The sequence below is a fragment of the Myotis brandtii genome, unplaced genomic scaffold, assembly GCF_000412655.1.
Source record: "Myotis brandtii unplaced genomic scaffold, ASM41265v1 scaffold547, whole genome shotgun sequence".
Taxonomy (NCBI): domain Eukaryota; kingdom Metazoa; phylum Chordata; class Mammalia; order Chiroptera; family Vespertilionidae; genus Myotis; species Myotis brandtii.
The window spans coordinates 1,844,367-1,864,413 of record NW_005370024.1 but is presented as its reverse complement, the minus strand read 5'-3'; positions in this window follow the sequence as shown (position 1 = coordinate 1,864,413).

The window sequence follows — 20,047 nt, the reverse complement described above, 5'->3', positions numbered from 1 at the left end:
CTAATTCTTCGATTGCAGGTTCATACTTGGTGCACTTCAAGGCCAAGCAAGCACCACTAACTTCATCTGTTAGCCGGTTTCTTTTGTTCGTTTTAATATTATTTAATGCTGAGAACAAAGTCTCACAAAAATATGTTGATGAAAAAATTGTTAGCAAAGTCATCGCTAGATGTTTTATGTCACTAAATGTGTCCGGTACTCTGTTCCAAGTACTCAAAATTTCTTGTTCATAGTTGCACTCTTCTTCATTATTCAAATGATTTCGTTCCAGATTTTCAAGTTTCGACCTTAAGTCGACAAACACATGAGTCCAAATGCTACCTTGAAAATCTGCAAGTTGCATCTCTAAATCATCAATTTGCATCCATTGGAAATCTTTTAATTCCAAAGTACTGTAAACAACTACATCCGAATACTTACTTATTTTAATAGTCTGTTCTAGGCTTCTAAATTGGTCGAATCTTTCGCTGAACTGTTCAAATAACGAGTTTACTATATTCTGGTACATAAGTATGGACTCCATTACACTCGTAGTGGCCTTCTCGAAATACTTTTTTATCCGAGGAAAATACTTATAAGTTTTAGTTTCAATATCTCGCTTGAAAATTTTAAGTTTACTTTCAAAAGATTTGATGTATCCAAACATAACGTCAATACTTTTGCCTAAACCTTGTAATTTTAAGCTCAGTTCATTCATATAAACAGAGAGCACTGTTGCACTGTATATATTTTTCTTCTAACCCTCCCACTCCTGTCTCCTAAGGAACATGGCGATCAAGTGCGTCCATTTGCCGAATGCACCCGAACGCACGGGAAGCTTACCCGAGGCACATGTTGACAATAATGAGGCCGTTTCCAGAATTGGTCATTTTGTGACTCAAGTAAAAATAAAATGTCATGAGTAAAGATTAATCTCTTTATAGTGCAATTCTTAACCTTTTTATATTAATCAATGTTGGAACAATGTATCTTGGATGTTTTCACTATGTATCTGCTACGCAACACCGATGTACATGTTTACATCCGGTTTCAGAATTGCATTATTGATCATGAGTAACGTGAGTAATAATATTACTCGAGTGATGCCCAACTCTGGCCATTGCGAGAGACAAATATTTGAATTATGCAATTTTTTGTCTCTGTCGATGCATGCCACCCAAAATAAGTTCATGTCATAAGTTCACCATCACTGCTTTAGACACTATTCAATAGACTAGAGATTTGGAGATTTCATGAATTGACCAAGGTCACACAGCTGGTGAGGGATGGAAGTAAGGTTCAAATCCATACTTAATTCTATAGCATCTGGAATACTTATAGAAGAAGCGTCCAGGCCTCTTAGCAGGAGGGCCTGGCCCTTAGGGGATTCACACAGCCCTAATGTAGACAGGTTCTTCTTATTTTATGTGTTCAAGTAGAAATATGTGCTTTCTTAGCCTCCGTTCTGCAATTTTACATCAAAATTATCTTATTTTCCAATCCCCTTCTTTTGAATCTCCAACCTCTATCTCCACCATTAGCACCCAAAATGAGTTCGTGTGTCACCTCTGACATGCGTGTCATAGGTTCGCCATCACTGCTTTAGACACTATTCAATAGACTAGAGATTTGGAGATTTCATGAATTGACCAAGGTCACACAGCTGGTGAGGGATGGAACTAAGGTTCAAGTCCATACTTAATTCTATAGCATCTGGAATACTTACAGAAGAACCGTCCAGGCCTCTTAGCAGGAGGGCCTGTCCTTAGGGGATTCACACAGCCCTAATGTAGAAAGGTTCTTCTTCTTTTATGTGTTCAAATAGAAATATGTGCTTTCTTAGCCTCCGTTCTGCAATTTTACATCAAAATTATCTTATTTTCCAATCCCCTTCTTTTGAATCTCCAACCTCTATCTCCACCATTAGTTTTCAATTTTAAAATGACCACAGAGGCCTCCTTATTCAAGTCCTCCTCTCTCCTTTGGCATGTTGGTTATGATTTACTCACTGGAGACTTCCCTGCTGATAGTGAGAGGAGAGGTGGCTTTTCTTTTCAGAGTCCATTAAACCCCAGTTATTGAGCCAAAAGTGGTTATATATTTCCCAGGATGCTCTCTCTCCCTCACACCTGAAACCACTTTTTCATCCTGTCTGATAGAGTTGGTTTTTTAGGCATTTTCTGTCCTCCCCTCCATCCATCTCAATCAGGTTCAGGGGATAGCCCTCTGGTGTGGCTTTTCCAACCTTGCTCTGAAAGCTCTCTTACTTTGGTCTTCATCCCAGGATCTCTCAATCACTTTCTGGCTGTGAGTGTCCAAACACTTCACTTCTTTCAAACCCAACTGTCTCTATTTCCTCTTATACCTGGATCTTTACCATCTCAATTGCCTTTTGTGACTTATTGATAATGTTTTCATTCATGAGATTGAAAGAATCATGACCCCCTGAAGATGTCCACAACCTAATCCCCAATACCTGTGAATATGTTACATTACATGGTAAATGGGACTTTGTAGATGTTAATAAATTAGGGAAATGGGGATGAAAAGCTTATCTTGGATTTTCTGAGTAGGCCCAATATAATCACAAGAGTCCTTACAAATGGAAGAGAGGCAGGTAAGGAAGCAAACGTGATGTGATGTGAGGACTCCCACAGTTGCTGCTGATTTTGAAGATGGAGAAAGGGGACCATAGACAAGGAAGGTGCACAGGCTATGAAAGCTAGAAAAGGCAAGGAAATGGATTCTCCTTTAGAGCCTCCAGATGGAATGCAGTCCTGCTAATACATTATTTTAGCCCAGTGAGACCTGTGTCAGACTGCTATATTAGAGAACTATAGAATAACAAATTTGGGTTGTTTAAGCCACTAAGTGCGTGTTAATTTGTCACAGTAGCTATAGAAATCCAATATACTCCCTCAATAATAAGTCTTTTCAGAGATTAAAATAAAGCCTGGATTAATGGAAATTACTCTAGAAAGGGAAAGTTGGGATCTGCTCTGATTAACTGAAAGTTGACCAGAAAATCCTTTTTGCTGGAAGCCTTTCAAGAAATATTCCTACCTCTAGCCAGGCTCACCAAGAAGCAAAGAGAGAGGACCCAAATAAACCAAATCAGAAACGATAGAGGCAAAATAACAACAGACCCCACATAAATACAAATGATTGTTAAAAAATACTATGGACAGCTCTACTCCAACAAACTAGACAACCTGCAGGAAATGGAAAAATTCCTAGAAAAATACAACATTCCAGCACTCAATCAGGAAGAATCTAACAATCTCAATAGGCCAATAACTATGGAAGAAATTGAAGCAGTCATCAAAAAGCTTCCAGCAAACAAAAGCCCAGGACAAGACGGCTTCACAGGGGAGTTTTACCAAACTTTCAAGGAAGAACTAAAACCTATCCTCCTCAGACTACTACAAAAAATTCAAGAGGAAGGAACACTTCCAAGCTCATTCTATGAAGCCAGCATCACCCTAATACCAAAACCAGGTAAAGACAACACAATGAAAGAGAATTACAGGCCAATATCCCTCATGAACATAGATGCCAAAATACTCAACAAAATCTTAGCAAATCGGATCCAACAGTACATCAGAAAGATCATACACCATGACCAAGTAGGATTTATCCCAGGAATGCAAGGATGGTACAACATCCGTAAATCAATAAACGTAATACATCACATAAACAAATTGAAAGAAAAAAACCACATGGTCATATCAATTGATGCAGAAAAAGCATTTGACAAAATCCAACACCCATTTTTGATAAAAACTCTCAGCAAGGTGGGAATAGAAGGATCATACCTCAACATAATAAAAGCCATATATGACAAACCCACAGCCAACATCATACTCAATGGACAAAAACTAACACCATTTCCCCTAAAAACAGGAACAAGACAGGGATGCCCACTCTCACCACTCCTGTTCAACATAGTACTGGAAGTATTAGCCATTGCAATTAGACAAGAAGAAGAAATAAAAGGCATCCAAATTGGAAAAGAGGAAGTAAAACTGTCCTTATTTGCAGACGACATGATATTATACATACAAAACCCTAGAGACTCCATCAAAAAACTACTAGACTTAATACATGAATTTGGCAATGTAGCAGGATACAAAATTAACCCCAAGAAATCTGAGGCATTTCTATACACCAATAGTGAACTTTCAGAAAGAGAGATTATAAAAACAATCCCATTTACCATCGCACCAAAAAAATTAAGATACCTAGGAATAAACTTAACTAAAGAGGTAAAAGACCTCTACTCAGAAAACTACAGGACATTGAAAAAAGAGATAGAGGAAGACATAAAGAGATGGAAGAACATACCATGTTCTTGGATTGGTAGAATCAACATCATTAAAATGTCCATACTACCCAAAGCAATCTATAAATTCAACGCACTTCCCATTAAAATACCAATGGCCTACTTCAAAGATCTAGAACGAACTCTCCAAAAATTCATCTGGAATAAAAAAAGACCCCGAATAGCTGCAGCGATCCTGAGAAAGAACAAAGTAGGTGGGATCTCAATGCCAGATATCAAGCTGTATTACAAAGCCACTGTTCTCAAAACTGCCTGGTACTGGCACAAGAACAGACATATAGATCAGTGGAATAGAATAGAGAGTCCAGAAATTAGCCCGAACCAATATGCTCAATTAATATTTGACAAAGGAGGCAAGAACATACAATGGAGCCAAGATAGTCTCTTCAATAAATGGTGTTGGGAAAATTGGACAGATATATGCAAGAAAATGAAACTAGACCACCAACTTACACCATACACAAGAATAAACTCAAAATGGATAAAGGACTTAAATGTACGACAGGAAACCATAAAAATTCTAGAAGAATCCAAAGGCAACAAAATCTCAGACATATGCCAAAGCAATTTCTTCACTGATACAGCTCCTAGGGCAGTTGAAACTAAAGAGAAAATGAACAAATGGGACTACATCAAAATAAAAAGCTTCTGCACAGCAAAAGAAACCATCAACAAAACAACAAGAAAACCCACTGCATGGGAAAACATATTTGCCAACGTCATATCTGATAAGGGCCTAATCTCCAAAATTTATAGGGAACTCATACAACTTAACAAAAAGAAGATAAACAATCCAATCAAAAAATGGGCAAAGGATCTAAATAGACACCTTTCAAAAGAGGACATTCAGAAAGCCAAGAGACATATGAAAACATGCTCAAAGTCACTAATCATCCGAGAGATGCAAATCAAAACAACAATGAGGTACCAGCAAGATGGCGGCATAGGTAAACACCGGAGACTGCTGCCGCAAACAACCACTTCAAAAATACAACTAAAAGACGGAACGGACATCACCCAGAACCACAGGAAGGCTGGCTGAGGAGAGACTCTTCAACTAGAAGGAAAAATAACAGCACACCGAGGCTCAGAGGAGGCGCAGTGTGGAAAATACTCAGGTGCGGAGGTGCGCGCGCAAAGCGGGCTGGTGGCTGAGAGCGCGGTTGTCGTTTTCGGTCAGGGGGGAGTCTCAGACTCTGAGCTCCAGATACGGGCGAATCGCTGGGGACTCGGACCCAAACGGGAGAAGCGGGAGTGTCTGGCATCAGTTGGAAGGCAGCTTTCTCTCCGAGGTTTGCAGCGGTTCCTGGGGTTCTGAGAAGCAGAGCCTCTGGGAACGGGACTGAGAGCGGCCATAACTGCTCCCTCCACCCGCCCTGTTGATCCCGCCCCGCCCAAGCCCTGCGCAGAGCCATTTGCCGGATCGCCTCAGGCAAAGGCTAGATTAGCACCTCCCCAGAGGACAGAAGTTTTCCGCGGCAGACACAGCTGATTCACACAGCCAGTCGGCCTGGTGGTCAAATCCCTCTAGTATTAACTACAACAATCAAGGCTCAACTAGAACAAGACTGCGCACAAAGACCACTAGGGGGTGCACCAAGAAAGCATAAAAAATGCGGAGACAAAAAAACATGACAGAAATGGAGGATATAGAGCTAAAAATCGCAATTTTGAGGGCTTGCAAAAATGTGCTAGAAGCTGTCAATAAACTTGAGGAGAGAGTCACGAAAACTAATGAGACCCTCGATGCTATGATAAAGAACCAACTAGAAATTAAGCATACACGGACTGAAATAAAGAATATTATACAGACACCCAATAGCAGACCAGAGGAGCGCAAGAATCAAGTCAAAGATTTGAAATGCGAAGAAGCAAAAAACACCCAACCGGAAAAGCAAAATGAAAAAAGAATCCGAAAATATGAAGATAGTGTAAGGAGCCTCTGGGACAGCTTCAAGCGTACAAACATCAGAATAATTGGGGTGCCAGAAGATGAGAGACAGCAAGATATTGAAAACCTATTTGAAGAAATAATGGCAGAAAACTTCCCCCACCTGGTGAAAGAAATGGACTTACAGGTCCAAGAAGCGCAGAGAACCCCAAACAAAAGGAATCCAAAGAGGACCACACCAAGACACATCATAATTAAAATGCCAAGAGCAAAAGACAAAGAGAGAATCTTAAAAGCAGCAAGAGAAAGAGACTCAATTACCTACAAGGGAATACCCATACGACTGTCAGCTGATTTCTCAACAGAAACTTTGCAGGCCAGAAGGGAGTGGCAAGAAATATTCAAAGTGATGAATAGCAAGAACCTACAACCAAGATTACTTTATCCAGCAAAGCTATCATTCAGAATTGAAGGTCAGATAAAGAGCTTCACAGATAAGGAAAAGCTAAAGGAGTTCATCACCACTAAACCAGTATTATATGAAATGCTGAAAGGTATCCTTTAAGAGGAGGAAGAAGAAAAAGGTAAAGATACAAATTGTGAACAACAAACATGCATCTATCAACAAGTGAATCTAAGAATCAAGTGAATAAATAATCTGATGTACAGAATGAACTGGTGATTATAATGAATCAGGGACATAGAAAGGGAATGGACTGACTATTCTTGGGGGGGAAAGGGAAATGGGAGATGCGGGAAGAAACTGGACAAAAATTGTGCACCTATGATGAGGACAGTGGGGGGGGAGTGAGGGCGGAGGGTGGGGCGGGAACTGGGAGGAGGGGAGTTATGAGGGGGAAAAAAAAGAGGAACAAATGTAATCTGAACAATAAATATTTAAAAAAAACAAAAAAAAAACATATAAATAAATAAATAAAATAATTAAATAAATAAGTTTAGCTTTATGAAAGGTAAAAAAAAAAGAAATATTCCTAAAATACTATTTCTCCAACTCAGTGAGCTGAGTGCGTATTTTTTGCTATTCAGTATGGTTTGTGGGCCAGCAGCTTTAGCAGCACCCAGAAGCATACTAAGAAATAGGAAATTATAAGGGGCCTATAGACTCGGAATCTGCATTGTAATATCTGCAAATGATTCAACTTCACACTAAAGTTTGAGATATATTGCTTTCCACAATTAAAAAATTATACTAAAATAATTACATTAATTGCTTTCTTTCAGTCAGTTAGCATCTGTTTACACTAGTAGCAGAATTCCTCAAGTCAAGACCTGGACAGCAACTTGAAGATCATCTCTTCTGATGGCTTTCAAAACACATTAACCAGAAAAACTTATTTGAAAAGAAATCCTTTCAGAAGTCCTATATCTAAAAGAGATGAAAGTGGAACTTCTAATTAGGGGAAAGATGTGGGTCCCCAGAATCTACCTGCCCTCATCCCTCTACCACCAGCACCAGAGTTACCTCTTACACATCTCTTTAGGACATTTAAATTTTAAGCTAAATCCCTTTCTATATGTGTGGAAAAACTAAGACTTTGAGAGGAGAAGAGACTGTGTAGGGTCATAGGTACAAAGGTGGGCTTAATAGGTCTAGAAACTTCTCAAGATGATAGATTTATTAATAAGCACACCACATGAATGTTTTCACTTTCAAATCAGTAAATCTAGGAGGCTGAACAGTCCTGCTGATAAATGACCCTGCCCTCTCTCAACACTTACTTAGCATGCTTCCGTGGCTGTCTTCCTTACAGCTCCACCACTTCTACTGAGTCTGCTCATTAACAGAAGAGTCTGAAACTTGGCAGGGAGAAGGGAACACTTTCATCTTTGGAAATAATTTAAATCAATCATAGCTAAATCTGGTGAATTCACGAGTGATTATTTGGGGCCACACATTCTACTCTTTCAAATACCAAGTATGATCAAAGTCTCTGAAAACAAATTGGTATGTGATGAACATACTAACAGGAGGGAGGTAGCATGTATTCAGCATCTGTTGTCTTCCATGATTTTCTAGGACATGTTTACATTCTTTGTCTCATTGGATTTTGAGAGCAACCCAATGAGGGAGGATCTATTTCTATTACTGTTGTGATGATAGTCTTTGTTTCTAAGGTGAATAAACTAAGGCCAAAGATCACTTGGGCTAAAAAAGATGAGGTTAGATCTTCCTGGCTCCAAAGTCCAAGTTCTTTCTGATAAATATTGCTTTTCTGGTAGGCTTGTTGGAAACAAATTAGTCTATTATCTCCGAGAGGTCAAAGGCCTTAGATCCTTTGAAGACCCTTTAGTAAGAGCAAGTGCCTCTCCTTGTTATACTTACTCTACTATCTATAAGGTTTTGCATGTCTGTCTTTCCAGCTCTGGACAAATTTCTGCATCCTCAGGGCACAGCAGAGTAATCAGCAGTACTCAGTAAATGTTGACTGATTAAGTTAATAATAAAAATAGTCGCTGGTTATTGCAAGTTTACTATATGCCAGCCACTGTTCATCTTTCTTGGCCTCAGTTTCTTGGTTTATAGGATGGATGGATAGATGGATGGATGGATGGATGGATGGATGGATGGATGGATGGATGAAAGGGTATAGGTGTGGGTAGATGGGTAGATGGATGGGTGTATAGATGTGTAGATAGAAGATATTTGGATAGATTGTTGTATGCTCAGATAAAGTAAATATATTTAATATCTAGAAGACTTCACCAAAATATTGAATCTGGTTACAATTTCCCTCCTTTGTGTAATTGCAAACAGGACCAGCAGAATACAGAAGCTAGAAATGCTCTTTGGATGGTCTTGACTCAACCATTCTGCAAAGTAAGGAGTTCTTGCCCAGAAAGTGCGTTACAGATGCATTTAAAAGAAAGTGTCATTAATAAATAACAACTGAATTGCTGGAATCACTCACAGTATATCCATGCCTCTCTTTTAGGGCTTTTTAATTTTTTTAAATTTTATTTTGCACAGTTTTTTTTTAAGTTTATTATTTAGTCAACTGTTTCTCACAATACCTCTAACGAGTAGATTATAAGAATAATATTTTATTCATCCATTTTTTCTGCTAGGAAGCATATAATCTGAAATATGTAGTTTTAATAAATACCAAATAAATGAGTTAAGTTGATTACTGTCAGAGCACATTTGAACATTGAGAGTTTATAAATTTGTCATTCTTTCAAAAAGTGCTAATAAAAGTCTTCTATCCTCAAGGCACTGTCCTGGTCACCCTGAGGGATGCAAGATAATGCCATGCATTCAAGGCCTATATCAGTTTACCATGGCTGCTATGGGGAAACTGAGGCATCAGTGCACTGAGTGACTAGGTCCCTTCGTGCAACAAATGCCTACTGACCATCAGCAGCATGCCAGGAAGCTGTGGCACCTCTGTGAAGAGCCTGGAATACCTGCTAGGGATTTTAGACATTATGCTGGGGACATTTGTAGCCACTGAAGGGCTTTTGCACAGGGTGCTGAAGTCAGAGCTGAGCTACAAAAAGAAAAGGAAAAGAATATGCTGCCATCAAATTTAAAAGTAGCTGAAAATTTCCTCCCATAATGTTTAACCATGTTTATCTTTGTTGAATTCTGTTTTATCTTTTAAGTCTCAAATATAAGAACTTGGTATAGCATTGTTGCATGGTAATGGAGAACATGAACTCTGAGGTCAGAGAGACCTGCTGTGCTTTTTATTAACAGTGTGATCTTGGACAAGTAAGAATCTCTCTGGGCCTCAGTGCTTACATCTGCATAATGGGAAAATAATGATACCACTTGCACGGAATTACCATGAGAATTAAGTGAAGTAATAAAGGTAAAACACTTAGCTCTATACATGACGCACAGTAACTACTCAGTGTATACCAGATAACCAGAGCACGGTAGACATTGGAATGGATGGGGCTTGCCAATTATTGGGCACTTAATTTCAGACAAATATTCTGAAGGTTGTTGAAGCACACATTTATTCAATGAGCTTTATTAAGCCCCTACTAGGTACTAAGCCCTAGTGTAAGGACTGGGGCCATAGCAGTGAAGAAAACAGAAGAGGAAAAAAAGATTTTACCTTCAGGGGGCTTCCATTTTAGAGACACTACCTAATCCTCATAACATGCCTCAGTTTCCTCATCTGTGAGATAGGAATAAGATCTAAATTTTCCTCACCAGGTTGTAAGGGCAATTTGATTATTAAAAATATATATGAAGAGCCAGAACCTGGCACAGAGTAGGAGCTACAGGAAGACTTGCTGTTAAAATAATAGTTGTTATTATTATCATTGTAGAGATTATTATCTACCTTTCATATCTCTGGCGCCAGCTACAGAGCTAATTATAGGGATTGCTATCTAACTTTTACAAAGAGGTTGGGTAGTTTCATTAAAATCGTACAATAGTAAAGGCAGATCCAGAATTCAAGCAAAATCTGTCTCCAACATTGACAGTCTTAACTGCTACAAACACTCCCCAGACCTTACTCCATTGCCCTTGAGAAAAAAAATTATTTCATATATACTGACTCGTATAAACAACTAGATCATGGGCTTCCTTTCCCAGAGTCATTTAAGCTCTTAATAAATGGTCTTCCTGGTTTTTCAGTGATAAATGAGAAAATTGGAAATGGGATTTCTACTCTCGGACTGAGCTCATTAGCCTTGTTTATGGACCAGGCAGAGCAGACAATGTTACGTCCCTCCTGGTTTTTCAGTGATAAATGAGAAAATTGGAAATGGAATTTCTACTCTCAGACTGAGCTCATTAGCCTTGTTTATGGACCAGGCGAGCAGACAATGTTACGTCCCGTGAAACAAGGATGGCAGGCGCTATAGGATGGGCAGCTTGCTTTGATTACCCATTTTGGACCTGGAAGCCCAACACAGTAGTGATTTTTATTAAGTGTTTTAACACAAACCAGCAAGACAACTTTGCAGTTCCAAAATGCAGGCAGGGATTTTTTTTTTAAGTAACTTTAAAAGTCTGTAAGTTTGTTCTTCCTTTTTTCTCCCAGTAATGAATATTCTAAACCTTTTCTCTAAAGACAATTTGAAATCCTCTTTAATCTACAGATTAACACCTAGTCAGAAATCCCATTTTTTCTCCGATAAAAGGGACAGATAAGACAATGATCAATATTATGTGTGGCAGAGTTTCTTAAAGAGCTAAGTTCAAAGTCAGAGCTAAAAACTTCAGAGGGAATGCAGGGTGTGCAAAAGTAGGTTTACAGTTGTTTGTGTGGAAAATAATACAACAATTAGTAAATAGTAATACAAGAATAAACTCTGTGCTTTGTGTACTCATGACTGTAAACCTACTTCTGCCCCTCACCCTGTATATGCCAAGTATAGGAGAGGAAAGTTGAAAGATAAAGAAGAAAATTGGATTAATAAACTCTTTTCCGGGGCAGGAAATCAATTTAGACATATTTTGTTTAAGCCTTTTGACTTTCCATTTAGGTTAAGTTTGAATGGCTTTGAACTTTTTAAAAAACTTCTAAAGATATTTCTTGCAGAAGGAGGAAACTTGGGATGAATACAGAAATCCAGCGAGAGCCGTTAATCCTCTCAGCTCCTAAAGTCCTTGTTAAATGTCTGAATTCTTCTGGTGAAGGCAGTTCTCTTGCTGCTCAGAATGCACCTGAGAACTTATTAAAGTTACAGGTTCCCTGTCCAGGTCTGAATCCTATTGAATTAGACACCCCAGTGCAGGGGTAGGCTAGTAGAGAAATTCATATTTCCAACAAGACCATGGCCACCTTAGAAGCAGGCCAGGACACTCTATTCCAATCCTTCCTCACCAGTATAGTGGCCCGTTTGGGGGATAAGAAAACTGAGAACCAGAGAAGAGAAGTAACTTACTCCTGAGTGTTTATTTTTTAATTATGGTAAAATAGACATAATGTAAGATTTACTATTTTAACCATTTTCAAGTGTGACATTAAGTATGTTCACATTGTTTTGCAACCATAACTACTATTCATCTCCAAAACATTTTCTGACACTCCACACCCATTCAATATAACTCCCCATCCCCCACATCCCCAGCCCCTGGTAACCGTTATTGTTCTCTCTGTCTCTGGAATTTGACTATTCTAAGAACCACATGCTAGTGCAGTGATGGCGAACCTTTTGAGCTCGGCGTGTCAGCACTTTGAAAAACCCTAACTTAACTCTGGTGCCGTGTCACATATAGAAATTTTTTGATATTTGCAACCATAGTAAAACAAAGGTTTATATTTTTGATATTTATTTTATATATTTAAATGCCATTTAACAAAGAAAACTCAACCAAAAAAATGAGTTCGCGTGTCACCTCTGACACGCGTGTCATAGGTTCGCCATCACTGTTAGTGGAATCATGCAATATTTATCCTTTCATGTCTGGCTTCTTTCACTTAGCAAAAAAATTTTCAAATTCATCCATGTTGCATCATGCATCCAAATGGTATTTTTTAAAACTGAATAATATTCCATTGTATGGAGATACCACATTGATTATCCAGTCATGCATCGATGGACATTGAATTTTTATGGACCAAGAACATGACATTTCACTTAGAAATCTTTGTTCTCTCATCCCCATCATAGGGTTGCCTGATTTAACAAATACAAATACAGACTTTGAAGTTGGATTTCAGATTCTAATGACATGTTTTAGTATAAGTATGCCCTATGAAATATTTGAGACAGATTTACTAAGAAAATGATTTGTTGTTCATCTGAAATTCAAGTTTAACCGGGTGTCTTATATTTTACCTAGCAGCCCTATAGTCCACATTCAGTAAAACCACAGGCAAGGTGATTCCTGTCTACTTGGAACCTTGAGTTGCCAGAATTCTTGGTTTTAAATCTGATATTAATCAAGATCAAAGTAAAGCAGCAAATGCACAGTGTAAGTAAGGAACATTTGTACTCTTCCTCTCAGGCTCAAAGGCATTATGTGCTGTGTGGCACCCTCTCCTCAATCCTGCATCCACCATCTTTGTTTTCTAGATAAGGAAATTGACCGGACTTCTTAATCTCATACAGGTGGGAAAAATCAGAAGTTTAGCTCAAATCCAAGACTCTCAGAGTTCAAATCCAATCTCTTTGTTTTAATTTTCACTTTAATTATAAAAATATGATAGGCTGTGGGGGAACAGGTATCCTTATTCAATGCTGGAAGGGATGCAAAATGACAGAAGTCCTACAGAGTTTGGAAACAAAACAACCTAAGTATAACTCATTTATCCATCAAACCAGTGATCCCATATCTAGGAATTTATTCCAAACTTACACCTTTAACTATAAAAATATACTTTTCACTATGATTATACACCACTCTACTTATACTTTAAAAGATTGGAAATTATTTAAATGTCAAAGTATAGGATATTGGTTGAATAAACTATAAGACATATACACAGTGGAGTTCTATACAGCTGGAAAAAAGAATGAGGAGGAGCTCTAAGATTTTATATGGAGTGGTTTCCAAAAAGTAATGTTAAATGATGAAAGCAATGTGCCAAAAATCTCTTTTGTGTTAAAACGAAGAGGAAGTGAAAAGCAAACATATATCTGCTTATCTTTACAAAGAGAAACACAGGAAGACTAAAGCAGAGAATACTGTATTTGGAGGACTAATAGGGGCTAGGGGATGCAGGAGTGAGTGACATTTCCCTAAGTACACCTTTTGCAGAAATCTGACTTTCAGAAGCACATTCATGTTCTATAATTTTTAAAAATAATCTCAAATCAACAATGATGGGAGGAGGAAAGAACACTGAACCAGAAAACAAACTAAAATACATAAACCCAAGTATATTTACAATGAATATAAAAACAATACCGAAGGAGTTGGACATGCATAACTAATCCCAGTAAGAAGGACACAGTGTGTCACTGTGTACCCTTAGTCTTGAGTTGAGGACTGGGGACTACTGAATTCTTCTTAGTAGGTTTGTTTTCCCCAGTGGTACAATGAAGCAATTTTAAACCTACTCTAGATGTATAACAGGACTGAGCAAATGAGTAATGTGTTGAGGATGTTGTTAGAATCCAAGGTTCTCAATAAGGAAGAAGGAAAATTTAAATATGGAAATGGCGGAAGGAAAAAGCAACCACCAGGACTGGAGTTAGATGTTTTAGTCAGTGCAAACTCTTGATCCCCAAAATGTATGTGTGTGTATGAAAGAGAGAGAGAGAGAGAGAGAGAGAGAGGCCACAGACAGCTGTACTGGCTCATGAAATCTCATTTTTAATGTCTAGGCATTCTTCAAGCCCATTGTTAACACAACCATTATTAAAATTAAATTATATAAACTTAAGATCAAATAAATTGTATTAAAAATAAATATAACAGATACACAAAGTGTATAACATCCTCATTCTTTTACTACATTTCACTATTATCCACGTTTTTTATGTTAGCTCCAGGTTCAGGGACATCACATTGATAGTTTACAATCGACTACAGTGGGAACACCATGGAAAATCAGTAAATGCTATGAAACTAGGTCTTGTTTGTTTGTTAAACGTGTGCCAGGATACATGGTGTGTATGTATAGATGTAAGTAAGCATACATTTTCTAATTTTAATCTTATTGCTGCAACTTTAAAAGTGCCCATCTAAGCCTTGGTGGAGTACTGTCTTTGTTCATGTCCCCTTTCTGGTCTGCCTCTGCCCTTCGGAACATCCATTCTGGGCGAGCAGGACCTTGTTTATTTTGTGTGTCGCTGTTTCTAATGCTGAGAACAAGGCCTGACACGAGATGAGTGGCTGATAACTGTTTGCCAAATGAGTGAAAAGACAAATAAAGAATCATGCTTATTTAAAAGTTCAAAGGGTTCCCTGGTTTATCATAGTTCTATCAGGATGAGCCTTCCCAAGAATTCCAAGCTTCCAGCCAAATTGGAGTTTAGCAGACTGCTCTCTCCAGCCTTGTAAACAGAATGCCACGTGAATTCATGGACTTCTGCATGCAGGCGGGTGTCTCCCAGCCTCCCTCTCACCACAGCCAGGAAGAGAGAGCTAAAAGAGGTTGTTGTGATCACTGCCAAATCTCCAGCTCCTAGAACAGTGTGTCAACATAGCAGCCTCTTGACTAATGAAAATGGGATTTCTTCTGGCAGTACTTCTCAAAGAATAAACTTGAATCTTTCTGTCTTTTGGATCAGCACCTCACTCCCCCCATCAGCACTCACATGCACAGCCATTGTCCCTTAATCAACATTGATGTGACTTCAGATAAATCAAGGGAAGTTATTCTTAGGAAAAGAGGAAAAAAAAGTTGAGAACCCAAAATATTCAAATCCAGTGAATAATTCTTTTGAAATCAAAGAGCTTATTCATTAAAAACAAAAATTGGCCCAAGTTGATTCTCCACTATCCTATACACAGCCAGCTCACTCACTTATCTTACTTTCATGGCCCCCAAAGCTTTAGAGTTTAAGTCTCTCTGCGATATATCAAATCAAACACACCTCATCACAAAAATGATTAATTTCTGAAAATTCTTGTCTGGCCTACATTAAAAATTCATAATCCTGCTCCTATCATAATTGACCTCATTTCTTGGGCAAAAATGGGATTTCTTCTGGCAGTACTTCTCAAAGAATAAACTTGAATCTTTCTGTCTTTTGGATCAGCACCTCACTCCCCCCATCAGCACTCACATGCACAGCCATTGTCCCTTAATCAACATTGATGTGACTTCAGATAAATCAAGGGAAGTTATTCTTAGGAAAAGAGGAAAAAAAAGTTGAGAACCCAAAATATTCAAATCCAGTGAATAATTCTTTTGAAATCAAAGAGCTTATTCATTAAAAACAAAAATTGGCCCAAGGGTATGTCACCTTGGAGATCGAGACAGGCCAGGTTACACTGGAGGCCCACCCTATGATGTTATGGTCCATGACCTGCTTGGGAATTGGGTGCTCAGCCTTCTCTGGACATGGGCTGCCCTGAAAAACTGTGCAGATGTGAATAGTAGTCATTCATGTGGGCACCCTGCCTATTTGGGGATAGCTCTGATCTCTGATTTTTTTCCTGCTGCTTCTTTGAAATTCTCTCAAAATCCCATATCCTCCCAAAGGAGCTCAAGGACATCATTCACTGCCTGCACCCTGAACTGATTCCCTGAGGGAGACCTGGAGGGTATATGTTCCCTAACTCTCTCATTGCACTGGGAAAGGATGTTAGGGCACAGAAAGGGAAGGGAATGGCAAAGATCCCAAGCTTGTGGGCCTCATAGCCCTGGCTCAGGACCACAGGCACAGGAGAAATGGTGCTGGAATTGACTTCTGTTCATCCTTAACACACCAGCCCAGCCCCTGTCTGTTCTGTTCCACAGGGGTATCCTCTGGCAAGGAGAGAGCTTATTTGATAAATATCATTGAGCACTTACTCTGTATCAGGCATTGTTCTAAGGGTTATACAAATATTGACTCATTTTATACTTGAAACAACTCTATGAATTAGTCACTAATTATGCTCACCAAATATTTCCAATTCTCTACCTTACTGGCACCGCTGAACCTGTGTTTGGGCAGGTCATGTGACTGGCTCAGACCAATCAGTTGTAAACAAAAGTAATGTGTGTGCCTTCTAGGATTGAGCATTTGATTGCCAAACCCCCCAGAACCCTCTTTTTCTTCTTTTCAAGGGTACCAGCAATGATGAGATGCCAACTACTCCATTTAAAAAAGTTTCTCATGTTATCCTTGCCTCAATCCTACAACACAATCTCTATCTCCATGACAAAGAAACTGAGGTTCAGAGAGACCAACTGTGCTTTTCAAGGTCACATAGGTAATAATCAGAGGTCTTTTCTTTTTTAAGTCTACTCTGTAGAAACAAGGTAAGTATTTTAATAATAAACTTTTGACAAGGCCAAGTGGAGCCCCCAGCCAACCTACCATGAAGATGGACTGTCAGAAAGATATTCATCTCTGCCATTGTAACCACTCAGATCTGGAGGATATTTGGCACAGCAGCATATCCTGGCCTCTCTAAACCCATTCTAGGAGGCAAGTCCTACTATTGTTCTCCTTTTGAGGATGAGGAAACTGAAACCCAGTGATATTAAGTAACTTGCCCCAGGTTACACCACTAGTAAGCAGTGGAGTTACTTTTTGAGTGCAGATGGTTTGGGAAGGAATTCATCTAACTGATCTTTCAGCAGGGGATGCTTGCCACTGCCCAGGCATCCACAGAGGTTTAGGCTGCTGCCTGTGCACAAAGTGGGTGAATTAACACAACAGATATTTATACTCTCACAGGCTAGAAGTCCAAGATCAAGGTATCAGCAGGACCATGCTCTCTCTGCAGGTTCTAGGGAAGAATCCATTCCTTGCCTATTCTAGCTTCTCTTTGGCTCCAGGGATTCCTTAACTCATGGCCACATCATTCCAATCTTTGCTTCCATTACCACATGGCCTCCTCCTTTTCTTATATGTCTTTCCTTTGTGTGTCTTTTACAAGGACACTTGTCATTGGATTTAGAGCTCACCTGAATAATCCAGTATGATGTCCTCCTCTCAAGATCTTGACTTAGGAACGTTCGCAAGGACACTATTTTCCAAAAAGGTCACATTCTGGGGTTTGGGGTAACATTAATTTGGGGATACACTATTCAAGCCATATAAGATAAGGGAAATATCAGACACCTACTCAGGACACTGCCTCTACTACCATTCCCAGAACTAAGTGGACACTGACACTAATAAAAGTTTAAACTACAAAATAATTTCAGATATTGTGTCAAAAGTTGTACACAGTTGGAGATGAAGGGTTGTGGACATTGAGTGAAGAGGAAGGAGAAGAATCAGGAGTTGAGTCCTTGGTCTGGTTAAGCCATATAGCATATTGTTCTTAATATGTTTGCTCTCCTTAGTGCCATGTGTTTTAACCAAGGTCACCTCTCCGAGAAAGGTTGTTTCCCCAGGTGGGGATTTTTCCCCGAGGTTAGGGAGGGGATACAACCCCTTAATTAAGTGCCAGGCGGGTAGTTAAGCTACATAATCTTTACTCCCTGGAATGGAGATAAGAAACGCCCTAACCTTTGTAATAGAAATTGACAGGATTAAAATCGGCTGGTATAAATATAGATGTAACAAGACAATAAACATCAGATCCTGATCAGTTCCTAACCAGAACTCCGACCAGAACTTTGGCTGGAGATCCTGGCTAGAGGTCCTGACTAGGCTGCTGATCAACTGAAGGCTGTCTCCGTGTCATTCCTTCTTCGCCGACTCCGTCCACACCTTTGGGGACCCCTGGACCCGCTGGGGTTGGACCCCAACAAAGGAGAAGAATTAGGAGTTGAGTCCTTGGTCTGGTTAAGCCTCTTCACTCTTTGAAACCATAGAGATGATGAGCTTTTGCTGCTTAGACCGCAGTTCCCTTAGATATCTTCTTGTGTTGGACAAAACTCTGCAACAATGGGCATCCACTCAATGTCATAGGCTCGTCTCCCCTTCTCACGTAGAGGGGAGAGCTGGCTCCAGTTGGTGGTCTTCCAGTTTCCTCAGGGAGAGCAAACATGAGCTCTTGCTTTATGACTGGGGAGAATGTAGCTATTTGGTTCTGGAGATGGGAATAGAAAACTAGTGTTCTCAAAAACTTGGCCTTCAGATGTCTTGTTTGGCTAGACTCCCCAGTTCTCCAGAATAGCCTTGATTCTCCACTATCCTATACACAGCCAGCTCACTCATTTATCTTACTTTCATGGCCTCCAAAGCTTTAGAGTTTAAGTCTCTCTGTGATATATAAAATCAAACACACCTCATCACCAAAAAGATTAATTTCTGAAAATTCTTGTCTGGCCTACATTAAAAATTCATAATCCTGCTCCTATCATAATTGACCTCATTTCTTGGGCACGAATAACCTTAGCTTTATTATACATTTGCTTGTCCTCATCTTCTCTGCCAACTCCACCTCCTCCTTTTTATCCTGAGTCACCTTACAATGGCTCCAACATTGAAGGACCCCATGTTCTAAGTTTCTCTCTAATTATTAGATTGTCCTACTCACTACAAGAGAGAATATCAAAGAAGAGTTTCTGCTAGCCCTGAATGTCAGTGATTTTTGCAACCTGCTGAAATGCACCAGTGCCATAGCAAGATGGCTATTGCAGAGGAATAGTGAGAGGAACCAGACAGATCCGGCCTTTGTACTTGGCGTGCTGTGAAAGCTTGCACAGAGAAATCCCAAGTCTTGGTGCCTCTATGCATCGTATCTAAATGAAGATAGAAATACTCTACTTGTAAAAGTTAGATAAGATCATGAAAATAAAAGCACTTTTTATGCTGTAAAAACTATATAAATATACAAGATTACTGTTATTTTTCAATCTATACACCTCTAGTCTCCTCCTACATGGGTGACTTTTCTGTCCACATCCAGAGCTGTCAACCAACCCTTGGTTTCTTCGGTTTGCAAGAGCTGTTGACAAGCCTATTGGAAGGCAGATGTGGATTATCAGAGACATGACTTCAAAGGGAAACACCAACACCATCATCATTATGGTCCTGGTATGATTTTAGGAGAAGGGCTTCCTTCCTGTCCCATCTGCCCCCAGCAATTGCTTTCAGATTCCCTTCACATAATGATTATAACTTGATCCCCAATATGATTGCTTATGTCAATGATAATAATCTCCATTGTCAGAAACCAAGATGGCGGCATAGGTAAACACCTGAAATTGCTGCCTCGCACAACCAATCCAAAAATACAATGAAAAGACAAAACAGACATCATCCAGAACCACAGGAAGGCTGGCTGAGTGGAAATTCTACAACTAGAAGGAAAGAGAAAAGCACACTGAGACTCAGAGGAGGTG